Source organism: Silene latifolia, chromosome 10 (assembly GCF_048544455.1).
Source record: "Silene latifolia isolate original U9 population chromosome 10, ASM4854445v1, whole genome shotgun sequence".
NCBI lineage: Eukaryota > Viridiplantae > Streptophyta > Magnoliopsida > Caryophyllales > Caryophyllaceae > Silene > Silene latifolia.
This window is the reverse complement of record NC_133535.1, coordinates 150,381,626-150,400,189: the sequence shown is the minus strand read 5'-3', so window position 1 is coordinate 150,400,189 and position 18,564 is coordinate 150,381,626.

Sequence of the window (18,564 nt, the reverse complement as noted above, 5' to 3'; positions counted from 1 at the left end):
CACAGCCATCTCAATCCGCTCCTACCAACATCGTCACAACAATCTCCATACTCCGATGATCAGCAGATAACAACAATTACAACAAGCACAATCTCAAATCAATTGACAGTAAACTGAGTAGGGAAACCCTACCTTTTCGCAATCCGCTATCTTTGTAATCAACCACACAAATGCATAACAAATATCACGTCGTCACCTACAACAATAATCACATACTACAATTACACATTGCACAATCCCATTTTCCCCAATTCCATATATACAGTAACCCCAAAAGAATACAAATGACAAGGGAATGAGACTTACCAACAGTAGAATAAGAGACTACACGCAAGGATCACGACGATTTGCACACACAACGAGATATGAGGATGATTAGGGAGTGATTAGGGAGAGATCGTAGAATGATAAAGCTTTCAAATGATATAAGAAACTGACGCGGAAATATAAAATACCCTAAACATACCCTAATCAAACCGTCGAAATAACACTCCGCCAAACCGGACACTCGACCGAGTAAGTGTATACTCGGCCGAGTGTCCCATACTCGGTCGAGTGTTAACTATACTCGGCCGAGTGTTCCTCGGCAGAACCAAAACAACACACAACCTCAGCACTACTCGGCCGAGTAGGCGCTACTCGGTCGAGTAGTCACCAAAGAAAATCCGTAGTGTTACAATCTTCCCCCCTTAAAAAGAACTTCGTCCCGAAGTTCACACTCTACTATAAAACAAAGCACAACACTACGCCACAAGACTAAACCAACCACATATAACAACACTAAGGAACTACACAAGTCTCCACAAGAATTCTTACCCCGACTCAAAGCAAAACAACAAACAAAACAAAACACGACCGCGAAGATCCAACCCAACCTATAAAACATGGACACTTAACACCAACTCCACAAACCACTCTTCCTTCCACAACATGGCTCACGATATCGTCTCAACTATGGCATAGGCTCTCAATACTGACTCCATAACATTACCCAATAACCACAATATAATGTTGCCAACCTTGTATCACTTCCATAACACTCAATCGCACTCAACCACAAAAGAAGGTCAATCATCAAAACGGAATGTTACATTCTATCATCCTTAAAACGAACTTCGTCCTCGAAGTTTACTCACACACATAAACATCATCTTCCAACTGTCAAAACTATTGGACTCATAGTCATTGTCATTCAACTATCAACACTGTTGAAATATTCTCTCATTGCTAAACATCGAACTACTACAAGCACGATCATGACCTTTGATCAAAACAAATATCCGACCTTTATGCTACACCAACACTCTACTTCCAATTATACTACCATATGTACAACCATCAAAATCCCTTTTATCCTTTATCGCATCCTACTCCTCTTAAGATAAATGTTACGTCCTCGTAACTCGCTAATACTAAATCCTAGCTATATTTTCTCATTATCCCTATCACCACCGCGTGTCAAAGATAACCACTTATAATCTGAACAGACGCCATGCATATATCTTAGGCTCTCTTACTTAAACAACTCTCATCCTTCAATTTCAAAATCTTTAGCTTAACCCAAAACTTCAAATCTTCCACATTACCGCAACATGACACACCTCTCTATAAAAACTATATAAAACTCATATCACCAAAAGCATAACTCACATTCCACACTTGTTACGTACACTCATACTAGATCCTCAAGTTCTTTTCTTTCATTACCGCAAAACTCATACATAACTTAACATGACACCAATTCCCAATATCCTGCACTCACTATCTCAACAAAAGATTATGAACCGCCTGCCGCTTTCAGATCATTATAACACATATTCCACGAATCACTTGTCATGACTATGACTACCGATATCTCATCCTGAAACAAGGTCAAATTATCAGAATAACTTCTCACAATCGTATCCTATCAACAAAATATCACTATACCATGACAACAACAAAAACATATACAACTCTCTTTCATATCATACTCTACCCTCATTCCCAAACCGAAATCGGTAAGAAACATCAACAAACAAAACAACAAATCGCATGTTCAACCAAGACTTACCAGAACAAAGAACAAACAAACAAACAACAATATATGTTTAACTGGTAAGCACTTTCGAAAACTCGTAACATAAACATCTCACCTACTCCACCACAACCGGTGACGGCATCGCAAAACCGCCACCACAACCGTACCGCAGTGCGAAAATGCCCGCATCACAACACTAAGTACTGTGCCCGGATCACCACCCGAGGCACCACACCCACACTGATAGACATGACGACATACACAATCCCTTAAACACTGACTCAATATAACATCACGGACGAGAAAACTTATTCAAGACTACTTTACCAGATCACAACACCATATATCATACGGAATAAATAGGCAAGAATCGCATGCATACCATCCATACTTTTCATGGAATAAACATATATCATGAATACATATACAATTTTAACTATCCATGCCAGATCAATCAAATTATTACCTTTTGAACCTCATTCCAATAGTATACCGTACCCAACATAAATTACAAAACATTCATATAACAACTTTATAATTATCACACCATACCACTTCTTGTGAGGTTAGAATCTCACACAAACATTTACACATATCATAGACCCGTAATCACATCCAACTAGTCAATCCTGATCACGTAAGTTACCACTTGACAAAGAATATCTCTTATCCAGACTTAACTCAGGTGCCCTTCATAACATATCTTCTTTTACACACAATTATCACCACCCGGCGAACGTAGTCATATCATCTGTACCCAACTACCAACGAATACCTCATATATCCATACCTTAAAATCCCTCATAACCAAACCTTAATCACCTTCACAAAATCAACCTCATTAGAACAACTAACTTCCCCAAAATAACATTATCCTCAACCACTAGTGACAATACTATGACACCAACATTTTTCATGTGACTACTCGCTTACTATCACTTCTTAATATAACAATCCTTTTCCTCCCTTTGGTTCTCATCCCAAACAACAAACATCAAATATATCAACAAAAATCACCTCAACACTATTTCCAATTTCATCCGTAATTGTATCGTCACCCGACTCACCACCAAAATCTCATATCGCACAAATTCTTTACCCAACTTTTGCTTTCTTTAATTCCTCGAAACTCATGATTATCATGTTGTCCTGGAACTTCTACATAACTGTAACTCAAATCCTCATGATAGTATCATACATCTCTACGATTCCTTACTCTTATATCATATTTCCTCAGTGAACATGTTCCTAGTTTTACTCCCCTTATTCTTTTCTTTTACCCTCGACAAACTCCCTTAATGATTCAACTCTTCATTATTTCTATCTAACTCTCTAGTGCTCCGGTTACCCTCACATTGCTCCAAACTCAATTCCCATTATTTTATGTCGATATCATCTCACCCTTTCTTACCATGGGTCTTCTCTCATTATACTATAACTCCCAATTGTCACTAATCTATCCATAAAATCAACGTTTAAAGTTCAAACAATTTCATCTCCCTTTTTACATCACTAGGAAACCAAAATTCATCTCATACCGTTAGCTGCCCAAAGAATTACTCACTAGGCTCACATCGTGAAAATTCCAAATTCCCAAACTTGGTCACCATCTTCAATTCCACGTCGCGACATATCTCTATCTAAGTTCACTATATACCCCTCTTCTCCATCCATCCAAAGCAACCTTTCATTACATACATCCTTAAGCAACACAATGCTAACCGTCTCCCTCTATAAGTCCTTACACATCCCGAAATGTCACATTTCGTATCTCTCATCTCAATCTTTCATTCTCATGCTTCTTTACACTTACATCACCCTTGCCCATATACACTTACTGTAACACCCCGGTTTATTAAAGAAGTCATCGTCTAGACATTCTCCAATAAAACGGACTGTTACCATCTCGGTTCCCGAGGTAGTAGATAACAAAGGGAAAGAAGCGCAGTACTTTATTAAACAAAGGTAATGTCATTACAACTGAAATAAAGTTTGCCTCGGAAAATAAAGTGAATGTCTGAAAAACATGAAATGAAACTACTAAAGTGATCTAGACTCTAGTCTGGTCCGGATCCAAGCCCTCTCTTCCCATCCAGCCTCCATGGTCTCAGGTACCTGTCAATCTGCTCCCCAATAATTTGGTTCATCACAGGCGTACACGAATACACGGGGTCAACTATGAAGTTGAGTAGGAAAATAGAATAAGTACGACAACAAAATGCATAACTCTATTTCCAATTCGTCGCATCCTCCACCTCTCCATATCACAGGCCCTGAATAATCTCCACACCGTATCACAGACCCTGAATAATCTCCGCTCCATATCACAGACCCTGAATAATCTCCGCTCCATATCACATACCCTGAATAATCTCCGCTTCATATCACATACCCTGAATAATCTCCGCTTCATATCACATACCCTGAATAATCTCCGCTCCATATCGCATACCCTGAATAATCTCCGCTCCATATCACATACCCTGAATAATCTCTGCTCCATATCACATACCCTGAATAATCTCTGCTCCATATCACATACCCTGAATAATCTCCGCTTCATATCACAACGTAATAAGATTTGCATAACATAACAAAGATTAATATAATAAACAATATCACCTGTAATTCTCAAGACAGTTCAAGAATTCAATTCAGCATTTAAGTGAAATACACACCCAGTCTATTTCCCCTACCTCAAATTGCAGAATGACAATCCAACAGCTGCTAAAAATACTCCACGCGAAAACCGTCACCTAAACATATAATATTTATTAATTATTATTCCTTCAATTATCCCCCATTCTAAAATAGCAATGATACCAAATATAGTGACTTTCTAAAAGTGGGAAGTTTTCCTAAAATAGAAACTTCCCCGAAATGGTAGCCTTGCCCAAAATAGAAACTTTTCTCTTTTAACAAACCCGACTCAAAACCCGTCTTTAATTAATTACTCATTATTAATTATTATTTTATTTTAAATAACTCGGAACTCAAACCAAAACGATAATTAACGGTTTAAATGAATTATATGGTGAAACGAATCAACACTTGAACAACTCGAACAATCCCGACTCTAATTATATTAAATAACTCGAGAATTAACTTAACTCAATTATTTAACGACACGGGAATTATATTAATTAATTAAGAATACGACCAATTAACGGATTATATTAATTAAACTATGAAAACCCCGTCTTTAATTCGCTAATAACTCGGAACTAGATTAATTAATTAAGCATATAATAACAATATTAATAATACTAATGGTAACACACTAACAATACTAACATAATAATAATAATACTAATAATAATAATAACAATAGTAATAATGATATCCAAACAAGAAACCCGACACCACAATTTTTAGCCCGCGAAGAACTCGACTCGGATTCATTACACGACACACACACACACACACACCCCTCAACCCGTGTCATCAATCAAACCGTGCCCCTCAACCACCGCCAACCACCACACGCCAAAGACCAACCTCGACCAGCTCCACCCCCCGACACCAGAAATGGGTCGACTCGCCGACAAGCCGAACCACGGCCATACCCCGGCCTCGGTTCACCACCCGATCCCCACAAACGCACCAACTATCCCCGAACAAACCCGCCGCAACCACTACGACTACCCACGACCCCACCTACAACCACCCTCGACACCATCTCCGACAACTACCCTACACAAAGCACGTGGTGCCACCACATCGACCTCCCCCGAGTCAATGGTGGCACCACCCCAAGATCGACCCAATAAAAACCCGTCTAAAACTAATTACGAACTTGTTTACACTACCCCTGTCACTGCCGCCTTTCACGGCCACTACCACCCCTCATCACGACCCCAACCACCACCATGGCAACCGTCCCTCACCACACTACCCTTATACTCTAACAAAAACCATCATAGACGACAATATAAGACACGACACAAACAAACAAAATCCGACATTAATACAAAAACAGAGGAGGGAGGTGGTTTCATTACCTTCTTGCCACCACTACGGCCACCACGGCTACCCTAGGTCGTCGACAATAGTTCCTTGGTCGTCCCTATTTGCGCCGTCAACCACCGCACTCCTTCTCTCTCTCTCACTTGCACCGTAGGGGTGTGTAAAAATGGAAGGAAGAAGGGTTGGTGGTCGGTTTTTAATAAAGAAGGAGAAGAACAATGGAGTATGGTGTGTATGGGTGTTGGTGTAGGCGTGGAGTTGGTGTGGGAATTGCTGTGAACAAGGGAGTATGGGGTGCCTAAGTTTTATAAAAATAATCAAGCATGCATATATCTTGTCTAATGGCACGCAACACCACCCTAATACGATTTCCCATACTCATTTTGGGTCCGATTGGTTTCTTATTTGTGTTTAACCAATACCCGAATCCTATATTTAATTATCTTATGTGAAACGTAAACTTACGAGAATACTTCCGTATTATCCCGACACTGAGTAACATAATTATGTACCTACTTTCATGATTAAATTTACCGTCTTGCGATTTATTTATTATATTGTAATATTATATTATTTCGCGACATACATGATCGGCTCATAATAATTTATTTAAAAGTCAGGGTATTACAGTCTTCCCCCCTTAAAATGAACTTCGTCCCGAAGTTCACCCAACGTAACCACTTAAAGGTTAACTCAGCTTCCTTTACTTGTTCCTTATTTGGTTGTACTTTATAAAGCTACACGTAAAAATTTCGAAATGTTACATTCTACCCCCCTAAAAAAAAATGTTACGTCCTCGTAACTCACCTTAGATGAACAAGTGCGGGTACTTCTCTTTCATAGACAATTCAGTTTCCCACGTAGCTTCCTCGACATTGTGATTAGTCCATAAAACTTTCACTAAAGCTGTTTCTCCCTTCCTAGTTTTTCTTATTTTCCTGTCCAGGATCTCTTTTGGCATCTCCACATAGGATAACTGTTCGTCTACTTCAACAACATCATGGTTCAGTATATGCGAAGGATCACTCACATACTTCCTCAATTGTGAGACATGGAATACATTGTGGACCTTAGCTAGAGATGGAGGTAAAGCTAGTCGATATGCCACTTCTCCCACTCTGTCCAATATCTCATATGGTCCAATGAATTTTTGACTCAGCTTTCCCCGTTTCCCAAATCTCATCACCCCTCTCATCGGTGATACTTTCAGCAAAACTTTCTCTCCAGCCTCGAAAGAAATATCACTTCTCTTGAGATCAGCATAGCTCTTCTGCCTATCTTGGGCAGCTCTCATCTTCTGCCGGATAACCCGAACCTGTTCCACCATCTCTTGGATCATCTCTGGTCCCAACACCACCGTATCAGCTCGATCATCCCAACACACAGGACTCCTACACTTCCTCCCATACAAGGCCTCAAAAGGGGCCATCCCAATGCTAGCATGATAGCTGTTGTTATACGAAAACTCTATCAACCCCAGTCGATCCTCCCAAGATCCCCCAAACTCCAAAGACACAAGCTCTCAACATATCTTCCAAGGTCCGAATAGTTCTCTCGGTCCCGACCGTCGGTAGCTGGATGAAAAGTCGTACTCATCTTCGTGAGTACCCAATGCGGATTGCGGCTCCGCCAAAACCTAGATATGAATCTCGAATCTCGATCTGAAACAATGTCCTTAGGCACACCATGCAATTTGAGCACATTCTGAACATATAACTTAGCCAACTCAGCTTTACTCCAGGTATCCTTCATAGGAATAAAGTGAGCAGACTTAGTCAACCTGTCAACAATCACCCAGATCATATTGTTGCCTCTCTGAGTTCGTGGCAACCCCACAATGAAATCCATAGATATACTTTCCCACTTCCACTCTGGCACCTCTAGAGGTTGAACCTTGCCTTGCGGCCTCTTATGCTCCCCTTTCACTCTCTGGCATGTCAAACATCGAGACACAAACTCCGCAACTTCCTTCTTCATGTTTGGCCACCAGAAAGTCTTCTTAAGATCTTTGTACAACTTGTCACCTCCCGGGTGAATGGAATACGGCGTGGCATGAGCCTCGGTTAAAATCTTCTTCTTTAATCCTTCATTGTCGGGAATGCACCACCTCCCATTGAACCTCAAATTACCATCGGAATGAATGCTGAATTTGGATTTGACCCCTCCATCAGTTCTCTCAATCATCTCACGCCACTTCTGTATTCTAACATCGTCTTTCTGCAACTCTCGAATTTCTCCATACAATTCTGGCTCCACAGTCAAATCCCCAAGGGTCTCTCCCTTCCGGATCATGTAAATCCCCATCTCTCTCAGCTCATTATACAATCTTACTCTCGATCTGGCACTACACAAAGCATGGATGGACTTCCTACTTAGTGCATCCGCCACCACATTCGCCTTGCCCTCGTGATAGATAATTTGCATGTCATAATCTCCAATCAACTCTATCCACCTCCTCTGCCTCATGTTCAACTCCCGCTGGGTGTAAATGTACTTCAAGCTCTTATGATCTGAAAATACTTTAAAAGTAGCCCCGTAGAGATAATGACGCCACAATTTAAGTGCGAAGACCACTGCTCCCAACTCCAAGTCATGGGTAGGGTAATTCTCCTCGTAGGTCTTCAACTGTCGTGAAGCATAAGCGATCACTCTCCCATTTTGCATCAATACACACCCCAGACCATGCTTGGAAGCATCAGTATAAACCTCGAAATTCTCACTCCCATCTGGTAAGGCCAGGATAGGAGCTGTTGTCAGGCGTTCCTTAAGGATTAAGAATGCCTTCTCACAACTCTCATCCCAAACAAAACGATTCTCTTTCCTCATCAACGATGTCAAGGGCTTAGCTATCTTCGAGAAGTCCTTGACAAATCTTCTGTAGTAACCCGCCAAACCCAAAAAGCTTCGAATCTCGCTCACATTCTTAGGCCTCTGCCACTTAGTCACTGCCTCAATCTTGCTTGGATCGACGGACACCCCTTCCTTAGAAATCACATGCCCTAAAAAGGCAACTTTCTTCAGCCAAAACTCACATTTGCTCAATTTTGCATTCAATTCTTTTTCCTTTAGTACCTTCAATACTTTCCTTAGGTGATCTTCGTGCTCCTCTTCATTCTTGGAATATACCAGGATATCATCAATAAACACGACCACGAATTTATCCAGGTATGGACTGAATACCCGATTCATCAGGTCCATGAAAACTGTTGGTGCATTAGTCAACCCGAATGGCATTACCACAAACTCATAGTGGCCATACCTTGTTCTGAAAGCGGTCTTGGGAATGTCTTCATCCTTTATCACGATTGGTGGTACCCCGATCTTAAATCAATCTTGAGAAAACTCCACTCCGCTTAATCGGTCGAAATGGATCATCAATTCTAGGCAACGGATATCGGTTCTTGATGGTCACATTGTTCAACTCTCGATAATCAACACAAAGCCTCAGACTCCCATCTTTCTTCTTTACAAATAACACCGGTGCTCCCCATGGTGACACACTAGGTCGGATGAATCCTTTTTTCGCCAACTCATCCAATCGCTTCTTCAACTCATCCATCTCTCTCGGTCCCATCCGATACGGTGATTTAGATATCGCCCCTGCTCCCGCTTTAGATCAATGGAAAATTCCACTTCTCTCTTTGGTGGTAACCCAGGGATATCATCTCGAAATACTTCCTCGAATTCTCGTACAACAGGTATCTCACTAGCCCTAGGGGTCCCCGCCTCACAATCCCACATCTGACACAAGATTAATTGGTCCCCCTTCCTCAGACTAGACTTAAGGGTGTTAACAGAAATAAACTTGACTTTAGGTTTGACCAGGTATCCCTTGTAAGACACCCTCACTCCCTTAGGTCCCCTTAAGGAAATCTTCTTCTGGTGACAGTCGATAAAAGCTCTATACTTCCCTAACCAGTCCATTCCCAGAATCACCTCAAATCCCCCCAAGGGAAACTCAATCAGGTCACAATGAAAGACACCCCCCCCCCCCCCGATCTTAATTGGCACACTCCTATAAACTCTACTACAGGACACAGACTCTCCAGAGGGTATAGTCACAGAATCCCCAACCAAATCAAAAATTTCAAGATTCAAAATCCTAGCATGCTCTCTAGACACAAAGGAGTGGGTAGCTCCGGAATCAAAAAGTACAAAAGTAGGTTTCGAGTTCACAAGAAATGTACCAGTCACCACATGAGCATCATCTTTAGTCCTCGCTTCCCCATGGCATAAAGTTTGCCACTGGACTTAGCTCCACTGGCCGGTAGTAGCCACCCCACCTCTTGGTTCCCCTCGATTTAGGTCTTTTGATTATTTCCACTGCTATCATCGACTCTGCTGAGCACGGTTCTGGTAATTGTTGTAGCTCCGCTGGTAATTACTGCTAGCCCCAGACCTCATACCTCCTTCATAGCCTGACATGGGGGCACGGTATCCACTACCTCCAGATGCATGCATGCGCGAACCACTGTATCCAGAGGTAGATGTGTGGTATCCTCTGGACTGATTCCTACCAGATGATCGGCATACAGCCTGCTTGTGCCCCGTCTTTCCACAACCATAGCAAACTATCCCAACGGTACCGGACCCCGTACTACCACTCTTGTAGCCACCGCCACCCTGATTGCGGTTACCTCCTGAAGCATTGTTGGTGAAGTACCCACTGTACCTGTAGGAGTTCTGCTTTTTCGACCCAGCATTCTCACTTTCAGCTTTCCTCTTTTCAGCCTTTGTCTTCTTCTCATCCTTAATCATTTCAGCAAGCCTCTCCGCCGCCCCAGCCCTCAGGTAGATGTTACGGACTGTGGTGGGCGGAGCGGATATGAGTCTTTTCTTGATGCCAATTGTCAGTCCCCTCTCAAACTTCATAGCTAACATTGCTTCATCGAAGCCCATTTCTCCTGCATGTTTAGCTAACTGGGTAAATTGCTTATAATATTCTTCCACTGTCATATCCTCTGCCATCTTGAAGATGTCAAATTCCTCTCTCAGCTTGTCCTTCTGAAATTCTGGAAGGAAGATATTATGTAAGATCCTCTGGAACACATCCCACTCTACATACTCACTCCCATGCTCTGCTGCAGACTCACGAATAGACATTTTGTTTGCAGACCACCAATCTCCAGCCATACCCCGGAGATAATGAGCAGCTTGATCGACTTGCAATTCCTCCGGACAAGCTATAAGCTCGAATAAATTACTGAACTCCCGGCACCATTCTCCCAGCAAGTGAGGCTCTCCATCCCCAGTGAATTGGGTAGGGTTGTGCCTCGCGATAAACGTGCTCATCTTAGCAGAATCCATACGCTTGGCCTTTAGGGCCGCATTCTCGGCTAGCAACAGATCTAGCTCCTCTTGCGTGATGTCAACTACTGGTCCCCTCCTTGCTGTAGGCATTCTATACTATTAAAGGAAATATGTAAATCTCACTGATTAAGAGTACCTATCTAGATTAGGCTATATGCCCCAAATCATAATAGTCACCCCCTTTATAAACATGCGCAACTATTCCCACTACAACCTACATATAAACATGGTTCAGGGATCACATAGCCGCATATCACTAGACAGAATACTATACTTACACAACATAAGGAATTTCATAATTTCACTAGTCACAACACCGTCATATATCGTAATTAATTCTGAAGCACATTAAGCATTCCTTCACAAACCCTCGGTTTCCTTATCATTGACATAACCAAGAAATCTTAATAACTCCTTTATCATCTCCAAAATTCTCATCTTTTCCTATTCTACCCTTTCTCTCGTATGCACTCGGGGTACCCGGGTAAAACTGAGAGGGCCAAAAAGGTTCGGTGTGAGGGGGCCCCTAACTCATCCCTTACCTTAAGTGTGCTCCTAACAGTCCTATCCCGGGGTTCATTTTATTTAGACTCTTCCTATGTTCATTGGATTCATTTGTTTAGGCCTGAGGATCGTTCGCTCTGATACCACTTTGTAACACCCCGGTTTATTAAAGAAGTCATCGTCTAGACATTCTCCAATAAAACGGACTGTTACCATCTCGGTTCCCGAGGTAGTAGATAACAAAGGGAAAGAAGCGCAGTACTTTATTAAACAAAGGTAATGTCATTACAACTGAAATAAAGTTTGCCTCGGAAAATAAAGTGAATGTCTGAAAAACATGAAATGAAACTACTAAAGTGATCTAGACTCTAGTCTGGTCCGGATCCAAGCCCTCTCTTCCCATCCAGCCTCCATGGTCTCAGGTACATGTCAATCTGCTCCCCAATAATTTGGTTCATCACAGGCGTACACGAATACACGGGGTCAACTATGAAGTTGAGTAGGAAAATAGAATAAGTACGACAACAAAATGCATAACTCTATTTCCAATTCGTCGCATCCTCCACCTCTCCATATCACAGCCCCGAATAATCTCCACACCGTATCACGGACTTTGAATAATCTCCGCTCCATATCACAGACCCTGAATAATCTCCGCTCCATATCACATACCCTGAATAATCTCCGCTTCATATCACATACCCTGAATAATCTCCGCTTCATATCACATACCCTGAATAATCTCCGCTCCATATCACATACCCTGAATAATCTCTGCTCCATATCACATACCCTGAATAATCTCTGCTCCATATCACATACCCTGAATAATCTCCGCTTCATATCACAACGTAATAAGATTTGCATAACATAACAAAGATTAATATAATAAACAATATCACCTGTAATTCTCAAGACAGTTCAAGAATTCAATTCGACATTTAAGTGAAATACACACCCAGTCTATTTCCCCTACCTCAAATTGCAGAATGACAATCCAACAGCTGCTAAAAATACTCCACGCGAAAACCGTCACCTAAACATATAATATTTATTAATTATTATTCCTTCAATTATCCCCCATTCTAAAATAGCAATGATACCAAATATAGTGACTTTCTAAAAGTGGGAAGTTTTCCTAAAATAGAAACTTCCCCGAAATGGTAGCCTTGCCCAAAATAGAAACTTTTCTCTTTTAACAAACCCGACTCAAAACCCGTCTTTAATTAATTACTCATTATTAATTATTATTTTATTTTAAATAACTCGGAACTCAAACCAAAACGATAATTAACGGTTTAAATGAATTATATGGTGAAACGAATCAACACTTGAACAACTCGAACAATCCCGACTCTAATTATATTAAATAACTCGAGAATTAACTTAACTCAATTATTTAACAACACGGGAATTATATTAATTAAGAATACGACCAATTAACGGATTATATTAATTAAACTATGAAAACCCCGTCTTTAATTCGCTAATAACTCGGAACTAGATTAATTAATTAAGCATATAATAACAATATTAATAATACTAATGGTAACACACTAACAATACTAACATAATAATAATAATACTAATAATAATAATAACAATAGTAATAATGATATCCAAACAAGAAACCCGACACCACAATTTTTAGCCCGCGAAGAACTCGACTCGGATTCATTACACGACACACACACACACACACACCCCTCAACCCGTGTCATCAATCAAACCGTGCCCCTCAACCACCGCCAACCACCACACGCCAGCACCAACCTCGACCAGCTCCACCCCCCGACACCCAGAAATGGGTCGACTCCCGCCGACAAGCCGAACCACGGCCATACCCTGGCCTGGTTCACCACCCAGTCCCCACAAACGCACCAACTATCCCTGAACAAACCCGCTGCAACCACTACGACTACCCACGACCCCACCTACAACCACCTCTGACACCATCTCCGACAACTACCCTACACAAAGCACGTGGTGCCACCACATCGACCTCCCCCGAGTCAATGGTGGCACCACCCCAAGACTGACCCAATAAAAACCCGTCTAAAACTAATTACGAACTTGTTTACACTACCCCTGTCACTGCCGCCTTTCACGGCCACTACCACCCCTCATCACGACCCCAACCACCACCATGGCAACCGTCCCTCACCACACTACCCTTATACTCTAACAAAAACCATCATAGACGACAATATAAGACACGACACAAACAAACAAAATCCGACATTAATACAAAAACAGAGGAGGGAGGTGGTTTCATTACCTTCTTGCCACCACTACGGCCACCACGGCTACCCTAGGTCGTCGACAATAGTTCCTTGGTCGTCCCTGCTGCGCCGTCAACCACCGCACTCCTTCTCTCTCTCTCACTTGCACCGTAGGGGTGTGTAAAAATGGAAGGAAGAAGGGTTGGTGGTCGGTTTTTAATAAAGAAGGAGAAGAACAATGGAGTATGGTGTGTATGGGTGTTGGTGTAGGCGTGGAGTTGGTGTGGGAATTGCTGTGAACAAGGGAGTATGGGGTGCCTAAGTTTTATAAAAATAATCAAGCATGCATATATCTTGTCTAATGGCACGCAACACCACCCTAATACGATTTCCCATACTCATTTTGGGTCCGATTGGTTTCTTATTTGTGTTTAACCAATACCCGAATCCTATATTTAATTATCTTATGTGAAACGTAAACTTACGAGAATACTTCCGTATTATCCCGACACTGAGTAACATAATTATGTACCTACTTTCATGATTAAATTTACCGTCTTGCGATTTATTTATTATATTGTAATATTATATTATTTCGCGACATACATGATCGGCTCATAATAATTTATTTAAAAGTCAGGGTATTACACTTACTTTTATACTACTCAATTCTCGACTATTTCACTCATCATATCTCACAAAACATGCTCTTTACCTCGATTAGCTCATCATTCTTTCCTTTTCTTTTTCCACTATCCTTCACAATCACATTAACACATGTCTTCCTTACCCAACACATGTCCCTCATAAGCCATCATTCTCCAGGTCATAACTTCCGGTAACTTACGTATCAAGACCGTCTCACATATAAAAGAATGCGTTAAGACTCAAAACATACATGGGTGTTTACCCTACGACTCAAAACAATGTAAAAACATAGCCACCGGCTCAAAACAAAAGTAAGAACATAGCCACCGACTCAAAACAAAAGTGAGAACATAGCCACCGACTCAAAGTGACCGCCCAATGAGGTACTCAGTCGGGTACATAACATACGAGGTCGAGTACAAGGTACTCGGTCGAGTAACTATATTACTCGGTCGAGTTTTCGACTCAGAAGCAACTCAATTGCCGCAGAAGGATTACTCGGTCGAGTATTGGGAATACTCGGCCGAGTATACCTTACTCGGTCGAGTATACGACTACTCGGCCGAGTTCACAACTCCAGACGCTAAACAGTATTATCACAAAGAGATTACTCGGCCGAATATGGAATACTCGGTCGAGTATGAAAGACACTCGGCCGAGTAGGGACTACTCGGTCGAGTATAAGCTTGATTCTCAGACCGTCCAGTTTTAAGTAAAACAGTCATATCTCGCTCGTTACTTGGTCAATCTGGGCGTGTGACCTATCGTTAGAATCGTAAGAGGACAAGCTATCACCTCAACTTGGAATCACAGCAATATCATTTCTCGAACTTGACTTATAACAGTTTTAAGACAACCCTTCCGTAATCGGTATTCAGATAAATCAAGCTTTCTAATGCCAAAACAACTTGAACATGCATAAGGCAACAAAAACAACTTAATACTTCTAAATACCAGTACATGGATGAACTTTTATCATTCTCACATGAAAATTAAACACGACATTCATATGCATAGACACATGAGCTTAATCACATGCTACTACTAACAACCAAACATTAACATCATCATGATCATATAAATACATCCTACTTCACATTACATATACTCCAATTATTTCACCTTTCGTTAACACAATTAAACAAGATTTTCCATCTATATATGACACTCCACACCCCGTTTCAAAAGCCAAGCAGTAACCACCTAACATGCTCCAGGTTCTGTCACACGCAACTACGCACTTCCTTTATCATATACCCCCATGGTCAGATCCTTTCGTTTCATCCAACAACAATACAAGGCTCAAGTTACAAGTATTACACACACATGACTCAACATACAAAATTTTCCCCCATGTGACCGGCTTGAGATTGTAAGGGCCTTAGTGCGACTCCGGGACGTCTCCCAAGTCTTTGCGGTAGCTCCAAGCAACTCTCCCCGGGTTCATTTTATTTAGACTCCCTAAGTTCATTGGGTTCATTTGTTTTAGGTGCCGGAATCATCGGCTCTGATACCACTTTGTAACACCCCCTCATACCAAGGTACCTTACCAAGGACTACCCTAGCATGAAAGGCTGTTACCATCTCGGTTTCCCGAGGTTAGTATATCAAAGTTACAATTTCCAAACAACATTTATTAAAGTATAAAGAGTTAACGAATACATTATCTCAAACCAACTCAAACTAAAAGTGTAAGAACTTCAATACAACTGAAATCATTGACGGCTAAACTCGTAACGGCGGAAACTAGACTCGAAGCGATGTCTCCCCATGTCCGTCCCATAACTAAACATCTGCATTACCTGTCATATCTGCTCACCATCCCCGAATGGATCACCGCAGGTTTTACAAAACAACAACACGGGGTCAGTACTACTCAATCAATATAAGACAACAACATTACCGCTAGCTGACCATCGATCTCACGCACAGTAACCGACTACACACCGAAGTGTGTAGCCCTGCCAGATTACCCATCGCAACAGGTAATCCTCGCCGCCAGTGGGTGACCGCAGCCCATCCCCACCTAGTCCAGCTCATCAACGAGCGACTAACCATCCCTGTCCCTTAATGTGCACATCCCCTCCCGTGGCGGGTTCCACGGAGGGCGAACTAGGGTGTGAAGCCACTCCCGCAAGTGACTCCACCACAATCACAATCACATGACATCACAGCCATCTCAATCCGCTCCTACCAACATCGTCACAACAATCTCCATACTCCGATGATCAGCAGATAACAACAATTACAACAAGCACAATCTCAAATCAATTGTGAAGAACCGAGTAGGGAAACCCTACCTTTTCGCAATCCGCTATGCTGTAATCAACCACACAAATGCATAACAAATATCACGTCGTCACCTACAACAATAATCACATACTACAATTACACATTGCACAATCCCATTTTCCCCAATTCCATATATACAGTAACCCCAAAAGAATACAAATGACAAGGGAATGAGACTTACCAACAGTAGAATAAGAGACTACACGCAAGGATCACGACGATTTGCACACACAACGAGATATGAGGATGATTAGGGAGTGATTAGGGAGAGATCGTAGAATGATAAAGCTTTCAAATGATATAAGAAACTGACGCGGAAATATAAAATACCCTAAACATACCCTAATCAAACCGTCGAAATAACACTCCGCCAAACCGGACACTCGACCGAGTAAGTGTATACTCGGCCGAGTGTCCCATACTCGGTCGAGTGTTAACTATACTCGGCCGAGTGTTCCTCGGCAGAACCAAAACAACACACAACCTCAGCACTACTCGGCCGAGTAGGCGCTACTCGGTCGAGTAGTCACCAAAGAAAATCCGTAGTGTTACAGTGGTGATGGTGGTGGCGTGGTGTTGGTGGTGGCAGTGGAGTGGCATTGGTGGTGATGGTGGTGGTGGTAGTTTAGGTGGGGTGGTTGTGGTGGTAATGGTGATGGTGGTGGTGGTGGCGTCATGGTGGTGGTGGTAGTAGTGGGGGTGGCTGTGGTGGTGGTGGAGGCGTTATGGTGGTTGTGGCGGTGGTGTTGTGGTGGTGGTTTATGTGGGGTGGCTGTGGTGGTGTTTTTGGTAGTGGTGGTGGCGATGGCGTCTTGATGGTGACGGGTGTGGTGGGAGTAGTGTAGTGGTAGGTAAATAAGGTGGTTGAAGGGTAACAAGGGTAATGAAATCTCATACCTTGGAGGGGTGGGGGGTAAGAAATAAGGTGGATTGAGAGGTAAGGAAGGGAATTTAATTCTCTTTGTTTGTGTCCAACAAACACCAACAAAGGAAATCAATAACTTTGTTTCCCTTTCCCTTTCTTATAGACCTCCAACCAAACGCCCCCTTAATGATAAGCTAATTAACAAGGTTTTACTCTCTCTCAAAAACAAGGTTTTACTCAATTAATAAAGGACCTAGGACACGATCTTTCCACCGACATTTGCAAACCCTGTCTAATCCCGTCAATTAGCCAAGGGGATGTGTATTAGGGAGAAACGCCTCTAATTCGCCGAACACCTCCCTCCTGAATTCGTGTTTGGACACTAGAATTCCCGGTCTACCTCCCTTCCGGGCACGTAAGTCGAATTCCTCAATCCAAGGCCTAAGGTCCACTAAAACGGGGCCATTCTCATGTACCCCAGCAAACGTTAAGGTTGTTAGCCCACAATAATTCCCCGGTCATCTCAATCCTTTTTCGAAGGACAAAGTTCAAACTGCTAACTAAAGGTACCCTCCTTAAGTTCCCCCTCTTGGATTTAACTCAAGTCAACAAGTAGACTAAATACAAGAGTCAATTCTCAACCTAATAAATTTCCATTGATAGTCAAGGGATAAGAAACAACAAGAATCCCAATTAGAACATTTAACCAACAATTTCTTTGGTAAATCCTAACTAAC